This window comes from Brachyhypopomus gauderio, chromosome 18 (assembly GCF_052324685.1).
Source record: "Brachyhypopomus gauderio isolate BG-103 chromosome 18, BGAUD_0.2, whole genome shotgun sequence".
Classification (NCBI taxonomy): domain Eukaryota; kingdom Metazoa; phylum Chordata; class Actinopteri; order Gymnotiformes; family Hypopomidae; genus Brachyhypopomus; species Brachyhypopomus gauderio.
In genome coordinates, this window is record NC_135228.1 from 17,000,090 (window position 1) to 17,020,079 (window position 19,990).

The 19,990-nt window shown below is 41.3% G+C and overlaps 1 long non-coding RNA gene across 1 annotated transcript in view; it reads left to right on the plus strand.

Moving 5' to 3' along the window:
• The window catches only part of LOC143481985 (uncharacterized), a 38,932-nt gene that overhangs the window by 16,800 nt on the left and 2,142 nt on the right, over positions 1-19,990 (plus strand). The window lies entirely within an intron of this gene.

Sequence of the window (19,990 nt, forward strand, 5' to 3'; positions counted from 1 at the left end):
TAGTAATGTGCATATTTGACCTGAGTGATCCTCCATATATATGTTTACTGCCAATAACCCGTCACCGTACAGCATGTAGGCTGAATAGAAACGTCTAATTAACACTTTACTCATTTCTGTGGTTATTACCTTTCTGACTGGCCATGGAGGTTATTACTGATTTTCATTATGTCAGAAAGCTTCCACCATCTTTCAAAATCAAAAGAAAAAACAAACAAGTAAATAGCAAAAAGAAACCCTGTAAACAACATGAAGTGTGCCAGGATCAAACCCAAACATGATGCAGTCATAAGGGCAACGTGTGAATACACTGACATATGACTACATGAGAAATCCATCAGTAATATGACAAGAACACCAGCCACCATGCACATTACACTGTGTCTGCATAGCTTGAGGCAGTCCAGTATGGATTGTCTGTGTATTGGAGATGTGTAAGAAGACCACCTCCAGAACAGGTGCATGAAGATGTTACACACGTAAGTGAACGCGCCCTTCTGTTCCCCCTTCAACACAACCCACATGCCATGAAAACAGGCTGAGAGGTGTTAAACTAGCAGAAGTTAAACGATGAGGGGTCTGGGGCTAATGGAGTTAGCATTATTACTGTGGTAAAACTGTAAGGCCATGCGGATTACACAAAGATGCAATACAAGTTGAATGTTTGTCTGAAGATTATTATGAATCATGCCTGCCTAAGGTTAATACAATTATTTTATTTTATTAAGTGTCAGAGACTAAATCCCTGAAATGAAATGTTTCAGAAACTACCAGAAAGTTCCATAATAAAAATAAAATAAAAAAAATCAAATGTATAAAAACATCAAGAGATTTCTGTTTTGTTGTAAATAAGTAAATCAGTATGCTTATTCAGCACGTGCCAGACCTCCTGCAGCCACATCCAGAAGCCTAACACAAACCTGCCCTAACCTGACCCTGCCCTAAACTTAACCCTTAAACCTAACCCTGCCCTAACCCTGCCCTTAATCCTACCCCTAACCCTAACCCTAAACCCTAAAAACCATGCTGACATACAGTATACTACAATTACATACACACATATATATATATATATATATATATATATATATATATATATATATATATATATATATATATATATATATATATATATATATATATATATATATATATATATGAATTCTCCATCTTAAAACAGCTCAACAGTGTGTTTCTCAGAGAGCATCAGAGCCTGAGGATAGGAATGGTGAAAGGGATGACAGGATGAAAGGTGACAGAGTGATAGGTATGATAGGATAAGAGATAAGTGGTTATTTATTTATTTATGATGACCCCCATGTCAGGCTAAAAAGCAAATAGACAAGAAATGAAAATGTTTAACACTTGACTCCATTAAACAGAAAAAAAATACAGTTTTTACTAAATCCTATTCCAGTGCTGCTCACTATTGCCACAAGTTTCAATATGCAGTTCCTCACTACAAATAACCCTGTGACTGCACTCACATAATAATTGACCTAATAATTTAACATGAATACAGGTATGTAACATATTCTAAACATACAGCAGACTGGAGTTAGAACACTGTTCCTTAGCTCAGGTCCTGCAGGAGTTCCCATGCTCTAAAACACCTGATGCATCACTCCAGTTAATTAGAAAGCACTTGCTGAGCCGGATTAGGCTGGGGGGGTTCATGACACAAGGTGCATGGCACATGTGGTCCTCTCATAGGCTGCTTGGGCCCTTATGTTGAGTGGACTTCAAACTGATTTCACGCACATGTGAGCAAAACATGTCGCATTTGGAGTGGAGTGGATATACTTGGACATAGTGGCATTTTGTCTGTGATGCGTAGTTAGATATTCAAGGAAAATACTGAATACTGAATGAATTATGCATTGAGCAGATAAGCAGATACAGATACACACACACACACACACACACACACACACACACACACACACACACACACACACATATATCAGAGGTGGGTAGGAACGCGTTACATTTACTCCGTTACATTTACTCAAGTAGCTTTTCGGACAAAAATGTACTTGTAAGAGTAGTTTTAATATGAACGACTTCTACTTTTACTTGAGTAAATATGTGCTGAGAAAACGCGACTTTTACTCCGTTACATTGTGTAACGTCGGATTTGTGCCGCGCGCTACCGTTACTTTCGTTTTGTAAATAATTCGTCTTTTCAGTGAGAAGACTGACCAACGTCACGCCCGAGTATGAGTGACCAATCAAATGAAGCCGGTCAGTCACGTGATCACATATGCAAACTTTCTCAACCGGTAGCAAGAAAGTGACAGAAAAACCTCCCGAGCATCCCTGACCTCACACAGCCAATGTTTATATTACAAACGTGTAAAAAAGACAGCTATATAATGCGCTGTCAGTTGGGTCTGCCAAACGTGTGGACATTTCAGCCTACAAGAACTCAACATCAAATTTGAGGAAACACGATGCGCAAGGTCGTCAGATATGGATCAGCGGTAAATAAACTAGATTCTTTTTTTCGGCGTGAGAAATCGGAAGTGTGGTGTGAGAGCGTGTGAAGACAGTCAAATGCGTGTGTCTCACGCTCAATGCGTGAGAGTTGGCAACCCTGCGATGCGATAAGTTTGCCGTATGTATAATGTTGTGTAATGCTGTATCTCTGAGGCATAACGTTTGTATGATGTAATTATTAAATGTAACGCAGTGCAATACTAAAAACCAGTTCACACTCTGAGTGTACACACTAGCAATATATGATGATTAAGTTTGCTACAAATTGATTCAGTTGGCGTCAAGTTGTAGCTGACAGTCTCATCAGTTAGTGCCTTTGTGGAACACATTAAAGTTACACAGGCCTAATAAATAGGAACAAACAAAAATACATATTATTTATATATTATATTTATAATAAATTATTTTTGTTATCATTAAAAGTCATTGTTTCCAGTAATTCAATTTCCCATGATGTAATTTATTGACATGAGACAGTACTCATGCATTTACTTTACTCATTGAGTAGCTTTTAATCAAAGTACTTTTTTACTTTTACTCAAGTAAATTTTTGGATGCATACTTTTACTTTTACTTGAGTAACATTCAAGTAACAGTACTTTTACTTGAGTAAAATTGTTGAATACTCTACCCACCTCTGATATATATATATATATATATATATATATATATATATATGTGACGGTGGGTGCGGCGTGAAGGACGAGACACTGAATCCTTCTTTGTAGCAACAGACGTCACTTTAATAAACAGATATTGCGCAATAGCGCACGGAAAACAGAAAACACTAACACAGCAACGTGTAGACTGTAGACAACGACGAGCACAGGACACTGCGCGAGCGCACATTAAATAGACAGACCACATTAGCCCCATGTGATTACGAGACGATTCACAGGTGAGACACATTATTCACACAACAAAGCTATCACCACGGAGTTCCGAAAACGCAGACAGAGCACGTGGACAACGTTTACACACGCCCAAAAGGGAGGGGCCGGGGTCCTCAACGTGACAGACGCCCCCTCCAAGGGCACTACCCGTCCCGGGGTGCCAACAGGACCGAGTGCCCCGAACCCACGACGATGGGCGGATCCGACGCGCTCAGTCCTGCGTCTGGGAGGTGACTGCCCTCGGGGAAGCGTCCGCCACGGACCGCCTAGAACACCCTCCCTGGGAACATAGGGGAAAAGACGTTAGACACGTTACACGGGACATTCACAAACACGCACACAGGCACAGGGGGGGAGAGGTCCGGAGCTGCGGGTGCTGCGTTGGGCAGTCCCCCTCCTGCCTTCGCTGCAGACTCTCCACCAGGTGCAGCGCGGCGGGCAGACGTGCCCGGTGCATCGCGGCTGGCGGACTGGCCGAGCGGGCCGTGTGGGTGGTCCCCTTCTGTCTCCATTTCCTCCTCTTCCTCTTCTCCCCAGCTCCACTCCATGGACTGCTCCGGGCTGCCACCCCGGGAGCAGTCCATAGCACTGTCGCGAGCGGAAGAGGGCGTCCGCTTCCCTCTCACGGTCTCCGCAGACCTCTCAGAGGGGGGAGGGCTCTCCTCCTCCTCCGCGGAGTAGGAGCCCTCTGACGAAGGGTACTCCCCCTCTCCCTCCTCTGCGGTGCGAGAGGAGCCTACGGGCGGAGGGAGGTAGTCATCGTCCTCCGATTCCTCCTCCGACTCCGACGGAGGGTATTCCTCTCCATCCCCTCCACCGTAGTCCACGGTGGAGGCGGAGTCCTCTGACGGAGGGTATTCCTCCTCCTCCTCCTCTCCACCGTAGTCCACGGTGGAGGCATCGCATATAGAGGGGGGGTAGTCCTCTACCTCTCCGCCGTAGTCCACCGTGGACGCGTCATCTGGCGACGGGGGGTAGCCCTCTCCTTCCTGCTCCTCCTCGGAGTCCTCCTCCCCGAACTCGCTCTCTGGGGTGGACTCGGTAGCTCCGAGGACGCACGAGCCCACCCTCAGCGGTGAGAGGGCGCGGGGAGGAGACGGGTGTCTGGCCAGCCAGACCTTAACCGCCTCCTGGCGGAGCACCACCGTCCACTCGGGGCTGGACGCCTGTCTAGCCATCCGCAGCAGGTCGGCGCACTGCGGATCCCGCTTCAGCTGCTCCGACGTTGGCGTGGCTTCGTGGTGCGGGGAGGAGTCCTCTTCCAGCTCGCCCTCTGCCCCATATAGCTCGGGGACACTGACCCTTACAGGCGAGAGCTCCCGGGAAGGCGAGGGATGTCTCTCCCGCCACACCCGCACCGCTGTCTTGCGGTACTCCTCAGCCAACTCCGGTATAGCGGTCTCCCGAGCCGCACACAGCAGATAGGAGTACTCGGGATCCCGCTTCAGCTGCTCCGGAGTCGGCGTGGAGTTGCGGCGCGGGGGGGAGGAAGACGCGTGGTGGTGCCGCTTGCTGGGCTTCTTGCCCTTCTTGGGCTTTGGCTTGTAGCCTGGCGTGTTCGGGTGTCTCTGGTCGGCTCGTCGTTCTGTGACGGTGGGTGCGGCGTGAAGGACGAGACACTGAATCCTTCTTTGTAGCAGGGGCCGGGGTCCTCAACGTGACAATATATATATATATATATATATATATATATATATATATATATATATATATATATATATATATATATATATATATATATATATTAGGGGTGGGACGCGATTAAAAAAATTAATCGAATTAATTGGAAGCTTTGTAATTAATTAATCGAAATTAATCGCATTTTAATCGCATTTCAGTATTTAACATGATAAATATTAATTTAAGTTTGAATGATGAATGAATCAATGAACATAATCATAAACTTCAACATCTTGTTTATTTTTCCACCAGTCTACTACGAAGACCAATATATGTGTAGTGTGCAGAAAACAGTTCAGAACATTGGAAATTCTGACCAAAAATGTTGTTTAATTTAGGGAGTTTTGCTCAGGATATTGGAAGAATTGAAGTAAATCAGAAGATGTTTTTTAATACCATTTTAGATGGTAGACTTTCTTTAATTTCTCAGGCCTCTGCCATAGGCATCTTCATAGTGCCTAGAAGTGGTCTTCTGTATGCTCAAAGCAAATGACTGGATCTTCATCATCTATAGATTCATCATCTATAATATGAGCTGTCACACCAAGATCATTCTTGTTGCTAACAGAGGTCCAGTGATCCCCAGTCAGAGCCACATTTGTGGCACTCTTCACAATAACCTGTTTTAATTCTTTCCTCATCATACAGCTGCTGGATTTTCTTCGACATTGTCTTTCTGGGGTGAGTTTCCCAAAACGTTCTTAGCGCCAAGTACTTCGTCACTTCGTTCTTACATACGAGGTTAAGAAGTACTTGGCGCTAAGAACGTTTTGGGAAACTCACCCCTGGACGGTAGTTCGTAACTTGCATCAGTTGACGCAATTCGCAGTGCTTCATGTAAGCATTTAACTTCGACCACTGAGAGCGGACAACACAAATAATGTGACGCATCATGTATAAACGTGTGCGGAGTCGCGCGCTACGGCCATTCGCGAATGGTCCAATGAAGGTCATTTAAAAACCAGGACGTTTCCTCACAGGATGTGAATTACGGACGTTTGGTCACCCTATCGTACTAGGAATACATTTAGCAGCTAAGTTATCATTACTGACCTGCGCGTTAAGCTGGGCGTACACTGCGATTTTAGGCCCATTTTCAGCCGATTTTTCACTCGTTTCGGCTCAATCGCGTGTCGTGCATCGTATAGTTTACACAGGTAAATGAGGAACGATTCACACCTCACGACCAACTCCCGATCAGAAATCGCAGCGTCGCAAGAATATCAAACATGTTTGAAATTCAAATCGCTCCTCGTGAGAGTATCGCACTGTTGAAGCAGCTCCACGAGCCGACTCTCCTGCGATTTAGTCGTACAGTTTAAGCTGGAGCTGAGTACACGATTTAAAATATCGCACAGTGTACGCCCAGCTTTAGCCGCAACATGTTTTGCGTTGAGGTGGTAACGAAGGGTGGAAGTGCTCCTGTGATAAGCGAACTCCTTCCTACATAAAGTGTAAATAACACTATTTTTGTTTGTACTTCCATCTGAAAGTTTCTTATATTTAAATTTCCCATCCACCAGCGTAGCCTCTTCAGTCATCTCCATCATGATCATCTTATTGTGTGTCCATAATCTGTATGCCCGGAACTCGCGCACTGAGAAACATTCCACGGTGCAAAAGTGTCTCGTCCGTTAAATGCGTTTTTTAGTGCGTTAATTTTCCTGTAATTAATTAATCGAAATTAACGCGTTAAAGTCCCACCACTAATATATATATATATATATATATATATATATATATACATATATATATATATATATATATATATATATATATATATATATATATATATATATAACAGGCCCGTAGCCAGCATTGTGATGGGGGGGGGATCTTTTCCCCCAAAAGTGGACTTCATTTGGCTCTCTACTCCAATGCCCCCTAAATACACGAGCGCACTTCAAACCTTTTATTTTAAACTAGGGGTGGGCATAGATTAATTTTTTTAATCTAGATTAATCTCACTGAAATCTTGAAATTAATCTATATTCATCTATATTAAAATGGCTCATATGCGTGCTACCCAAGTAGGCCTAATGACTAAAAGTCAGTTTTTGAGACTGGGGAAGTGAGACTGTTTCTTAACACAGAGGGTGCATTAGACTAGGGGCTCATCTCCTGTTTCCAAAATGCATCAATGACAGCTTGAGAGAGCTGTTTTACTTTGATACTTCAAGAAAAAAAAAACATGCTCAATAAAATGTAGGCTACTCGTGTTCAATGGTTTATTCAGTTAAACATGAATTTGTAAGCCTACATAGCCTACTGTACATTAAAAGGGGTTGATAACATGTTTATTCAGCTAAACATGATATTTGAAATGTAAGCCAACATTTAGTACATTTAATTTGGGGGGGACTTTTTCAAAAGCCGGTTTTGGTCCTCTGCAGTTTTAACGGTTAAAAAAGAAATATTTAAATAGCGAAGAATCTAGCGCTAGGACCATGCAGAAAACGACCGCTCCGAGCTCCGCTCCGGTAACACTTTACGTTCCTAAAAATGAATTTTCCATGAAGCAAACCTGGCGACTTCGTGGCTGTATCCATGTAAACACACGTACGATTAGTAATTCACAGGTTTGAAAACACGTTCTCGCCCCTACTGTGCAATTTGATTAGGAATACAGCCGAGCTAAACTATCAAGTTGAAAGTCATCATAGTTTGCTTACCCATTTTGACCCAGTTCCCAACCCAACTTTAAGAATAGATTAACGGCGATAATTTTTATATCGCCCGATAAGAGTATCAAATTAACGAACACTGTTAACGCCACCACTAATTTAAACATATTATTAATTTTAAGCAAGGTTGCCAACTTTTCAAAATCACTAGTGAGATTAGATGGGGGGGGGGTCGAACGAACCCTTCGATCCCCCCTGGCTACGGGCCTGTATAGAGAGAGAGAGAGAGAAAGAGAGAGAGAAAGAAAGGTTAGCTTGCATAGCTGATGAACCTGATGGCCTCTACCCAAAATGTCATGTTTCTCTAGAAACAGGTCCTGCATCAGCTGTGCAAGCAAAGTGCTTCTGAATTAGTAGGTGGAAGTCAGAAGCACTCTGCCTGTGAAGCTGATGAAGGACCTCTGACCCCAACCCCCTGTTTCTCTGGAAACTTTGTGTACTTCACTGCAATTTTAAATATTTCTACATCTCTACATCTTACCTCATTTAATATCTAATATATATATAATCATTATATATATATATATATATATATATATATATATATATATATATATATATATATATATATATATATATATATATATATATATATAAAATTATATATATACACACCAATCAACCTCAACATGAAAACCACTGACAGTGACAGGTGAAGTGAATAACATTGATTATCTCCTTACAATGGCACCTGTCAAGGTGTGGGATATATTAGGCAGCAGTCAGTTCTTGAAGTTGATGTGTTGGAAGCAGGAGAAATGGGCAAGTGTAAGGATCTGAATGACTTTGACAAGGGCCAGATTATGATGGCTAGACAACTGGCTCAGGGCATCTCCAAGACAGCAGAACCTGCAGGGTGTTCCTACCAGAAACGGTCCAAGTCAAGGCAACAGGTGACCTTGTGTCAGGGCCATGGGTGCCCAAGACTCGTTGACGTACATGGGAAGTGAAGGCTAGCCCATCTGGTTCAGTCCCGCAGAAGAGCTACTGATGCACAAATTGCTGAAAAAGTTGATGCTGTCTAGATATGGGTCAGAGCACAGTGCATCACTGCTTATTACATATGGGACCGCATAGCTGCAAACTGCTCAGAGTGTCCACGCTGACCCCTGTCTACTAGGTGCATGTGTGTTGATTACTTGGGCAAGAGATGGACGGGATGAATTATGGGAAGAAGACAAGCTGGCAGAGACTGTGATGTTCAGTTGGGACACTTTGGGTCCTGGCATTCACGTGGCTCGGACACATATAACCATCATCAGTATCGCTGCAGACCACGCACACCGCCTCATGACAACAATGTTCTTTAAAGGCAGTGGCCTCCTGCAGCAGGATAACTCCACTCCCGTTCTGCAAAGATTTTTTCTGGAATGGTTTGAGGAACATGAAAAATAGTTCAAGGTGTTTATTTGACCTCCAAATTCCCCACATCTCAATCGAATTGAGCATTTGTGAGATGTGCTGGAAAATCAAATCAAATCCATGAAGGCCCAGCCTTGCAATTTATAGGTTGTAATGCCACAGGAAACCAACACAGGCCCTTCATCAGTGGAAAGAGTTTTACTTGCATTGCTGATGAAGGACCTTCTGTCCCCAACAACCTGCTTCTCTGGAAGCCTTCTACACTTTTATAGCACACTGTGGTTACACTGTATAGTATACAGCAGGATACAAACAAGATCTATCTATCTATCTATCTATCTATCTATCTATCTATCTATCTATCTATCTATCTATCTATCTATCTATCTATCTATCTATCATTTTTATGATGATGATGATTATTAATATTGTTTCTCATCCAGTTTGAAAGCATTTACTATGACTTCACATTTTCTCTTCGTCTTATACATTTAGTGAGAGTCCAGTCAAGTGAAAGTTTTGATACATTCTTTGTTGACAGGATAATATAAGGCAGTTGTGAGATGAAAGTGGAAATTGTTCACTTCCACAATAGGGGATCTTAAAACTCTATGTTGAGTCTAAACGAGTCTAAATAACTACGGTCTCTTTAACTACAGCACACTGCAGTCACTCCCTGGAGTAATATATACACAATTACATATACACAATTATATATATGATGTATGTTTATGACTCTTCATTGCATTCTCCATGAAAAACTTTCTTTCTTTCATCTTGGTGATCTTAATAATTCATTTTGTAAGTAATTGGACAATGATGCATTCTGTGTGGCTTTGGCTCTGAACCACAACACACTGAATAGGAAATTAAACAATGAGGTTAAAGTGGAGAATGTTTGCTTTAATTTGAGGGAATTGACCTTGGAAGAACTACACAGAAATTACAGCCCTTTTAAATCATCCACCATTTCTAGGCACCATAGACGGACAGTGGACTGCTCAGTTATTTTTTGCCCAGTTGTATCTATGTGTTCTTTAGAGTTTTATTGCGGGGAATAGAGAGGGACACACATATAATTGCAAAAAAAAAACAAGAAACATTTCTAAAGCCTTTACAAATTACCAGGATTTCTGCAAGAATACCTGGTAAATGTGATCTTATTTAATAGGCATCACAAATATTTTATAAGCCATATCTTTAATGAATCATTGATGGGTGGAAAACGTATGTAAGTCTCCTTAAAAGTGGGTAATTCTGGTAATTCTGGGTTGAAATCTGGTATTCCAATCAGTTCAGGTAAGGGAACAACCTGTCCAACCATACAAAAAGCTGTAATTTTGGTTACCTGCCATTCACAACAGAGTTCTGTTGCAATATGTGGAGTACAGTGCAATATGGACTGATCAAAAGAGATTTTAGAGGGCCTTAGAAGAAAGTTGTAGAAGCTTTTAAGACTTGAAGGGATTACAAAAGGATTTCAAAAGACTTAGGCCTTTATCAGTCTGGAGTCAGGGCAGATCATTTAGTAATGGAAAAAAAAATCTGCACCACAGCTGCTCAGCCTAAGAGTGAGCAACCTCCAAAGATCAGTGCCTGTGCATGTGGTAGAATCTTAAAAGAACTGACATAGATCCCTACTGAGACAGCTAGGAACCTGCAGACATTCATTGTGCTTGAAAACATCTGTTCATGAGAGTGTGTTCATGAGTTTGTGTTCATGAGAGATTATCACAGAGGGAACCTGCTTTCTTTCCAAAAATATACTCACTCATCTCACGTTCTCTCAGGACGACCTAGATGTTCTACATCACTACTGGGATAGTTGGCAGATGAGACACAAAAGCTGAACTTTCTGATGAATGGACATGCCATTATATTTGAGGACCCTGCACATAAAACACCACAGACTGCTAAACATCAAGACCTCATCTGTGAAGTATGATAGGGGGAAAATGTTAGTGTGGTGTGCTTTGTTGGTTCAGCCTGGATAGCTTGTAATTATCAGGAATCCAATGAATCCTGCCATTCTAAAATGTATGAATTAAAAAATAAAAACTTCCACCGAGTTGGAAAGGACTCTGGAGATTACCAGTAGGTCTGCCTAAGAAGAGCAAAGTGGTCTGAATGGGCTATAGAGCTTCAAGAGATCAGAAAACATGTCAGAGCTAGGCCATTAAGGACTTTAAAAGTCAAAAGCAAGACTTTGTATTCAATGTAGAACTTAATAGACAGCCAGTACAAATTGAATAAGACAGAGGTAATCTACACTGACATTCTTTTCTTGGAGAAAGTATGTTGTGTTCTGAACTAGCTAAAGCATGTTTAAGAGAGCAGGGCAGCCAGCCAACAACATGTTGCAGTAGTGAGATCTAGAGGGCATGAAAGCACATAGTTTCTCAGTGTCTTGTAAGCATATGTCTTTTTCTGGATATGTTTCATATGTCTTTTTCTGGATACTTATGTGTAATACAAATTATAGACCAGCATCAAATATTATAACCAAATTTCTTATGATTATTCTGTAAAATAATACCATTCTGGATTTTACAGAATCATCATCAATGTCTAAGATAAAATGAACAACCTTACATTGAGCAGAAATAATTTCTGACATTGGTTCTGTTTGATCAGAGTTTGGAAGGAGAAAGTTCCTGTTTTTCTAAGCTTTTATATCTTTGAAACGGTCATGAATTCTGTATAGCTATGCCCTATTAAATCTGTATCTGTGTATCATTCATATAAGCCATAAGTCATGGGCAAAAAAAGCAGGAAAAGAAGGAAGAGTTCTAGAGTTCAAATCTCCATCTGAAGAGTTTCATGAAATGGACAAACGAAACAGATCCTAAACGCACACTACGCAGAACTAAAGACAGCCAACATAACCGCTTTATTAATGACCAACAATCAGTCAAACAAACACAAAGGGCTTATAGAGGGTAGAAGATAATAGCATGATAAGCCCTGAGTGATGTGGTGAATGAGGCACAAGACACAGCACCTGAGGGGGTGGAGCAAGAAACCAGAACAGGGAGGACTTGCGAAATAGAGCAAACATGACGCCACATGCAATGCCACCACCATCCAACACGGGCAACTGGGGGGAGTGGGGGGGGGGGGGGGGGGGGGGGGGGCATTGTGCCACCGACCTTGTGAATTTAAACTCAGAACAATTTGATGCCTGTAGTGTGCTCTGTTGCACTCTGGAAAATGTCCATATGCCAACATATCAGAATCAGAATCAGGTTTATTTCGGCAAGTATGTTTACACACACAAGGAATTTAGCTCTGGTAATTGGTGACTCTCTAGGTAATGGATTGACAGAGGTGACTAAAATGAAGACACACTTCTCCACCCAGACACAGTGTTTTTAAGACAATGTGCATTGCAGCATCGTGGTTCATAGCGTCAGCATTACCAAACAAGGATCATCTCCAGAATCTGAGGCAAGCCGCAGGTCTTTGGGCAAAGCTAATGCTGGCCAGTGCAGATTCTATAATACGATGCTTCAAAAGGCCAGGCTGAAATACTTTGTTATTTCTACATAAGTAAGAGCTAAGCTGTTTGGAACCGACTTTCTCCAAAATCCTAATCAGAAAAGGTTAGTAATTGGTGAGGTCAGAATGATCAAATGTGGTTTCTTGAGGAGAAGCTTAATTAATGCTGCCTTGAAAGATATAAGACACAGGGCCCAAACTCTGTGATGAGTTAAACACACATGGTAGGAATCACCTCAATTACTAAAAATAATTGCTAATCTAGATGGTACTGAAATGGCTGGTCTAGGGTACAACAATGTATTCAGATCATTGCACCCGAAGGGTTTGAATGTCTCAAAACAGTATTGGTAACAAAGGCCTATTCATCATCAGATTAGTAACACGTAATATACTGTTGACCTTCAGTTCAGTCCAGTCTAATCTTATGGTTTAATTTTTCATACACAAGAAACCTTCAGTGCAAAAAATGAAACATATAGTATAAGACAGATCTTATACAGATCATAGACCTTATATAGAACTCAGAAAAAAACAGCTTCGAAAAATAGACCTTATCTAAAACTTAGATAAAGACCTTATATAGAACTTAGAAAAATAGACCTTTGTCAGGCACGACCGAGGAGACAGGATGCAACTGCAGAGGAAACTTTATTTGAAACACAATCCAAAATCGGTAGGTGAACCCATAGTGGTAAACAGACGGAGGGTCAGGTGATTGTCAAACAGAATCTGTAGGGTCAGTCCAAAGGGGCTGACAGTGGTGGACAACCTGGATCACTGCACAGAGATAACAAATGAATAACAACGGTAATCGCTCGGACTCTAGAGTTGGCTCAGGAGACTTCACAATCTGTGACAGGAATAACTCAGTTTAAATAAGGCAAGTAGCAGGAAACGGCAGCAGGGGAGTGTCCAGTTATCAGGAAGGTTGGATGTAGAAGGGAGGGCAAAGTAAAGGGTGTGAAACATACGCAGAACTTAGAAAACAGACTTTATGCACTAGAAAATGTGTTAATAATAAAGTCTGGAAATGTTTGAGAATTTACAGTCTAAATTGTATTAAAAGTGTTTGCATTTGCCAGAGTGAAAGAAAATCCCTATAGGATGAAGTGCCTACTCTGCCTCCCTAAAGAGGGTGAATTATTGGCCTTCAAAAAATCACCTTTGAACTTGCAGAAAAACATCATTGTAAATTACAAATATAACACACAGAAGACACACCAGATTGAGCTGTCAGTAAGCACTAGTTAGGTTAGATATCTTGGCTAACGAACCTAATTATGTTCATGACGTGCTGCAGTATTCACTTAACATTAGCTGGCAATCATAAAGGCGATGTCACGCCGAGTTGTGTTTTTAGCAACAGTAAACCATGTTTCTTTTCATGCTGACTAATCATGTGCCCATTTTTATAGTGTAGTGTTTTTATAGGGTATGGGCATTTATTGAGGGTAAACGCAGGGCTCACACTTAGAACCCGACTGACGGATTTTATGTCCAAAATACACCTTGTTTTCTCAGCTAAATTAAGGCTAACTTGTACTTCTGCGTCTAACCTACGGAGTAGCGGGACATTTCTTTAATTAATACAAAACACAATACTTATAATTGTACTTGAGTCAACATTTTAGAATAAACTACTTGCAATTCTTAAGTACAAAAAATGCTGAATACTTCTGTACTTCCACTTAAGTTTTTAAAGAACACTTCAACTTCTACTCGTCACTTTTTTTGATAGAGTACTTGTACTTTTACTCATATATAGGTCTGCAATACTTTATACATGTCTGAATACAAGATAGTGTCAAACTATCCATAGTATATTATAACTGTTTAACTCATTCATCAGTTCAGATATCTTATGTGGCACACTGAGGTCTGGATGGATACCTATAGCTGCCATGGCTGTAAATGGAGTAAGAACATGTGCATTAAAACAACAACATCTAACCTCTGAAATTCAAAGCAGATAAGTGATCACAAAGATCACATCTTCCTCTTCAGTTGGTGTGACTCAAAACACCTTCATAAAAGCCAACAGCCAGAATAGTGCTAACGCATTATGAATAACCAGTGGCGCAAAAAGGGGGTATGCAGCGTATGCGACGCATAGGGGCGCTGCACTAGAGGGGGCGCCAAATCGATGAGATGTAATACTGAATTTGTGTCCATCTTATGTTGTGCCCCCCCACTCAACAACTTTCGTTCGGGGGGCGCCGATAGTATGTTTGCATACACCTCAGAAAGTAAGTAATTGCAACCCTGTGAATAACCTTACTGGAGTCCAGAATAGACATAACCACTATCTACGAAATGTGACTTTCATTGTCCATATAAAGATTGAAATCACCAACAATTAGCAGACAAAACAAGGTTAGATAAAGAATCTAAAGCAACTTTAAAATCAGTGTATCAGGTCCAGGATGTCTGTACATGGTAATGTGAAAAAAATTTTCTTTGAGAGGAGCAAAGCCAGAAACATTTATAACTAACAAATGATTAAACTGTTATCTAAGTTTTTTCATTCAATTCTAAATGATAAATGTTTAATGGTAGCAATGCAGCGTCTTGTCCATGTTTGAGGACTATGCTTATATCAACATCAACGTACATTTATACATCAAGGTAAGTCAAGGTACGTTTATGATACAACTAAAACATAAAAAACTAAAATTCAAGTCGATGAAAAAATGTAGAAAAAATCTTTAGTTTTAATTGGTACCAACAAAAAAATCTAACACTACTTAGTAAACACAAGAGTAGGTAAAAAATAGCAAGAATGCTTATTATATGTGTTCGCAAGCAATTTCAATAAATGTTTGTGTAAACCATTTGTTAAAACCATTATGCCATTTGCTAGGTAGATAGCTGGACAAACACTGTCAAACAGATGGACATTCAGAAAGAGGGAGAGAAAGAGAGACAGAAAGGGAGAGAACTAGCCAATTCCTGAACAAGATGCCCGTGTGAGGTTGACAGAGCAGCATCAGCTATATCAAGCACTCAGTTACACAGCTCCCAGTGCTCCAAAAACAGCTGCACAAAATGGAGTGTGTGTGTATGTGTGTGCTTCCACTAGAGCTTGGAGACTGTAACTGCTCTGGTGCTGTGCCTCAGCCAATTACAGGCCTTCACCAGCCATCAGTGAGCCCACAGATACAGTTGCTACATGGCGGGCACTGGGCAGCATCATACTGGTAACACTAATGACAGGCACACATTATTTAGTCATAATGGGCCACTCAGTGGAATCCCAGAGACAAAGGGAGGGTGTAACATGCCAGAGAACTCTCCTAGCAATCTGTTAAGTAAAAAAGGAAATAATGATGACTTCTGTGCAGGTAGTGTCCCTTCCACTCTTTCCTATGAGGACCTTGACTGCCAAATAACAGGCAAAGTTTTCATCCCAGAGTTGAACTATAGATGATATGAAACTTTAATGATAGTTTACACAGCAAACAGAAGGAATTAACATGGATATATGGATGATTTTGTAATGTTATGTGGAACTCGGTAACTCAGTCACGTTCCGTTGTTGAAGCATCTCGTACACGTGGACCCTGGGCACGGTAGAAATGTCTCACCTTAACCGCTATCACTCCTCTCAGTTGGATGGAACAACAAACAACACAAGGAAAAAGCAAGCAGCAGATTGGCCAGCTGGGAGTGTAGCAAACAGAAATAGTGGGAACTCTTTAGCTGTGCTCTATTCCACAAGGTGCCCTTGTATTCCCCACATACTAATCACATACTAAGTGTCTTCATTGAGAATGTCACACAAAAAGACATTATGCCTGCTGCAGTTTTGGTTTTTGTTAGTGTGTCATGACAGCTGGGCAGTTAGGCTGTTTTTGTTAGCTGATGTGGGTAGCCTAAACAATATTTATGAAGATATGGCCCTATATTTTGTATATAAAACAAATATCTAGTTAATGGCAACTGAACAGCTTGCTATAGTCACTATTTACCTCAGGATAACTACCACTAGCTATTACTAACTAGGCAACAGTTCTGGTCAATTTGGCAGCTTGTCAACAAATATTCTTTGTAAATATTAAAAGCACTCACATATATAAGTGAACTCTGTCATGCTGCTGATTATTTTTTGTTTTCCAATAAGCAGCCAGGCTGAATGTTTTCGGTCCCTATGGTTTGGTCTCTCTTAAAACGACTGAAATCCTTGTGTAGACCATTTTGCACCCATAGAGTCGCTCTAAACTCTTTAACTGCATGAATAATCTGTAAGTTATTTCTAAAGCTAAGACAATACTTAAAATAACACAAAACCTTCAATATTCGTACAGCGTGCTAATCATTCTGAAAGTGGTAAGTTATTGTTGTATTTCAAAAGCTTCACAGGGAGACTGCAGGCTTGGTCCACAGATCCCAGACTATTGATTGCGTCTCTGGATCTGGTTGGGTAGTGACGAGAAAGGCACTGCTGTTCCACGGGCTGCCTGGCAGGCTGCCACTGTCAGGGGCATCATGACGGAGAGCAGCGAGATGTGATGACAGGCCAGACGAAATCCATCAAAGCCCTAAATAAGGCTCACATAGAGTGCCGCGCTGTTAGCGGCTTTTACTGCCTGTGACACGTAAACAGGACTTGGACGTGGGGGTTTCTTTTTTTGCCTGACACCAGCCAGCCACCATTTGTATCATTGAAACAAAAATGAGGATTATCTTCATAACAACAATTTCCTCCGTGTTATTTGTTTGACCATCTAAAAGCATTCTGCATAGTTCTTTAGATTCAAAATGGTATAGCTAGAGTGTGTTTTTTGTTTGTTATGCTCTTCAAAGATAGATAGATAGATAGATAGATAGATAGATAGATAGATAGATAGATAGATAGATAGATAGATAGATAGAAAGTCTTGCAGAAAAGCGAAAGCTCCTCGGTTAACATTGAGCACAACAGTGATCTTAGTAATACTGATAGTAAAGTTGTCTTAGAAAAAAAGGAACTATTCCTTAACTTTCAATCAGTGAATCAGACTTTCATATGACTCCACAATACAGAGAAATGACTCAATCTTACCCATTCTTGTGAAGCACTGTTCAGAGACAAAACCCCATATTGAGTTTAATACACTATTCCACCATCTCTACACCTGAAGATCTGTAGCAATTTCAGGAATCAGGATCCTTTTCACCTGTTGACCTGGAATGCACTGTGCAGAGGGCCAACGCCATTAAGATCCACTATTGTTGAAGTGAATGATTTCCACTTTCATCTCACCGCCCATCAGTAAGTCCATTTAGATCCTGTAAAGGGTAGTTTGGGGTCTATACATGGCTATAATGGAATTCATACAGTTATAACATGGCAATTTATAGTGACTGAATGATTGAGCTAGAATCATCTCACTGTCTTATGATATCCTGGTAACAAAGAACGTCTCAAGACTTTCAAACTATACTTATAGTGATCACAATGTAACTTGACTGCAGTCCCATCAAATTCATGAGATGAGGAGAAATTGTGGAAGCATAGTTTAAATCTTTCAAACACTGAATTGCAAACTTTACATATAAGCAAAGCGCTTCTATATATTCAAATGTCTAACCATCCATTATTACTAAATAATATACACATATGTAATATACACATATATAATGTACACATATGTAATACGTGTGTCATTGTCCCAGTGTACCATTGGGTGGTCGTATATTTTGTCCTTAAACTCAGGGCCCTAGGAGGTTGTGGTTGTGATATAGTATTTTCATTGTTCTAGGACTGCACCTTTCTGGACAGATTGCTGTTGTTATTCCTGGGGTTTGCTGGAGCCACTCCTCTATCTTAGGGATCATAACCCCCATGTCCCCTCATCACCACTGGGACAACCTTGGTATTAACCTTCCACGTTCTCTCCATTTCTTCTTTCAGTCCTTTTCCGTCTTTTTATATTCTCGGCTGCCGATGTTTATCTGTTACTTGAGTCTGTCACACGTACCACCACTACTCCTCACCTACCGTCATGAGGTCTGGTAGCTTTGCTGTTACTTGCGTAGTTTGAGATCTTAGTTTGATTGTTCTTCACCGCTCTTCCTAAGACGCGTGTGGTGTGATTACACCCTTCGATTCACACAGTGCTTACTGTTGGATCTGGTGCCGGTGCCGTGATTGGTGCCTCTGTTGTGTCCTTCTGTCCTGCCCTTTCCACACATTGGTAGGATTGTCTTACATCCGTCACCTCTGCTATCTGTCTGTAATACATTCCATGGTGGGGCTTATTCTGTCGCCGCACTACTTTTCTACTTCCATGGTGACTGTGTTGCCCGTTTGTCGGAGACTCTCCCTTATCAGCTTCTCCTTGGTGGCTTTGGCTTTAATGCATTCTTGGACGTTTCCTGACTCACCTTGGGCGATGGCTCTCACACTTTGCATGGCCGTTCCCCTACCCACCCAGCTGTCTTACAGCCTTTGGATGGTAGAAATAGCGCCCTATGCCCCATTGTGAGGAGTTTTCTGGTCATCGGCATTTCCCAGCTTTTCTCATGGCCAGCTCTTTGTGTATTGGTAGCTGTCCTTCCCTCTGTCCTGATTGTGTTTGCTCTTTTTACTATCAGCTGAACACACTACTCCAGCATGAATGATATTCTGATGTCGTGGCTGTAGATTGTAGTGTGGTGGATCAGTGAGTCAGTATCCTTTTCTGTTTAGGTGAACTGCTGAATGCCTGAATGCCTCTACCATAGGTGGTTGATGGTAGATTTGTTCTTGAAATTGTAAACATACCCACTCTTATTTTTGAGCTGGCTGAGAGGATTCAGGCCTACGCATATTATTGGTGGGCACAATGCATCTCTTTGGTATACACCACACTGTACTGTCTCCTGGAAAGTTGTCTCCTAGTTGGCTTCTAGTGTTGACTCACAGTGTTCCAGAGTTCCAGAATGTTGTCTGGTGTTCCGGAGTTCTGCATGAAAGCCCTTATGGTCTTATTACATTTACAGGCATTTAAAATGTCCAGGTGTGTGACATTAAGCAGTACCGCAATGCTTACAGCGATCTGTCTTGTTATTATGGTGGACAGCTTTATACATCAGTATGTGGTGCTTTGAGCCTCTGATGTTGCTACCAGTGACCTTCTGAGTAGTGCTCATGTCTATGCACATATGCTCATTCGGCCCGGTGGCTAGTGTACCTGATAGGACCTGCCATGCTGTGAAGAGGCAGGTTATTGGGTTATGACCAGCAATGGACTGCGTGTTACAATTAACCTACCCAGCTGGTTAATTAGTTATTCAATCACACACACACGCAATATATATAGCATATATAGCAGCATAGTGTAGTAACAGATGTAGAGATTGATTGTACTGAAGGACCTCTGTGAATTCTATGCAAGATATTCAAAATTA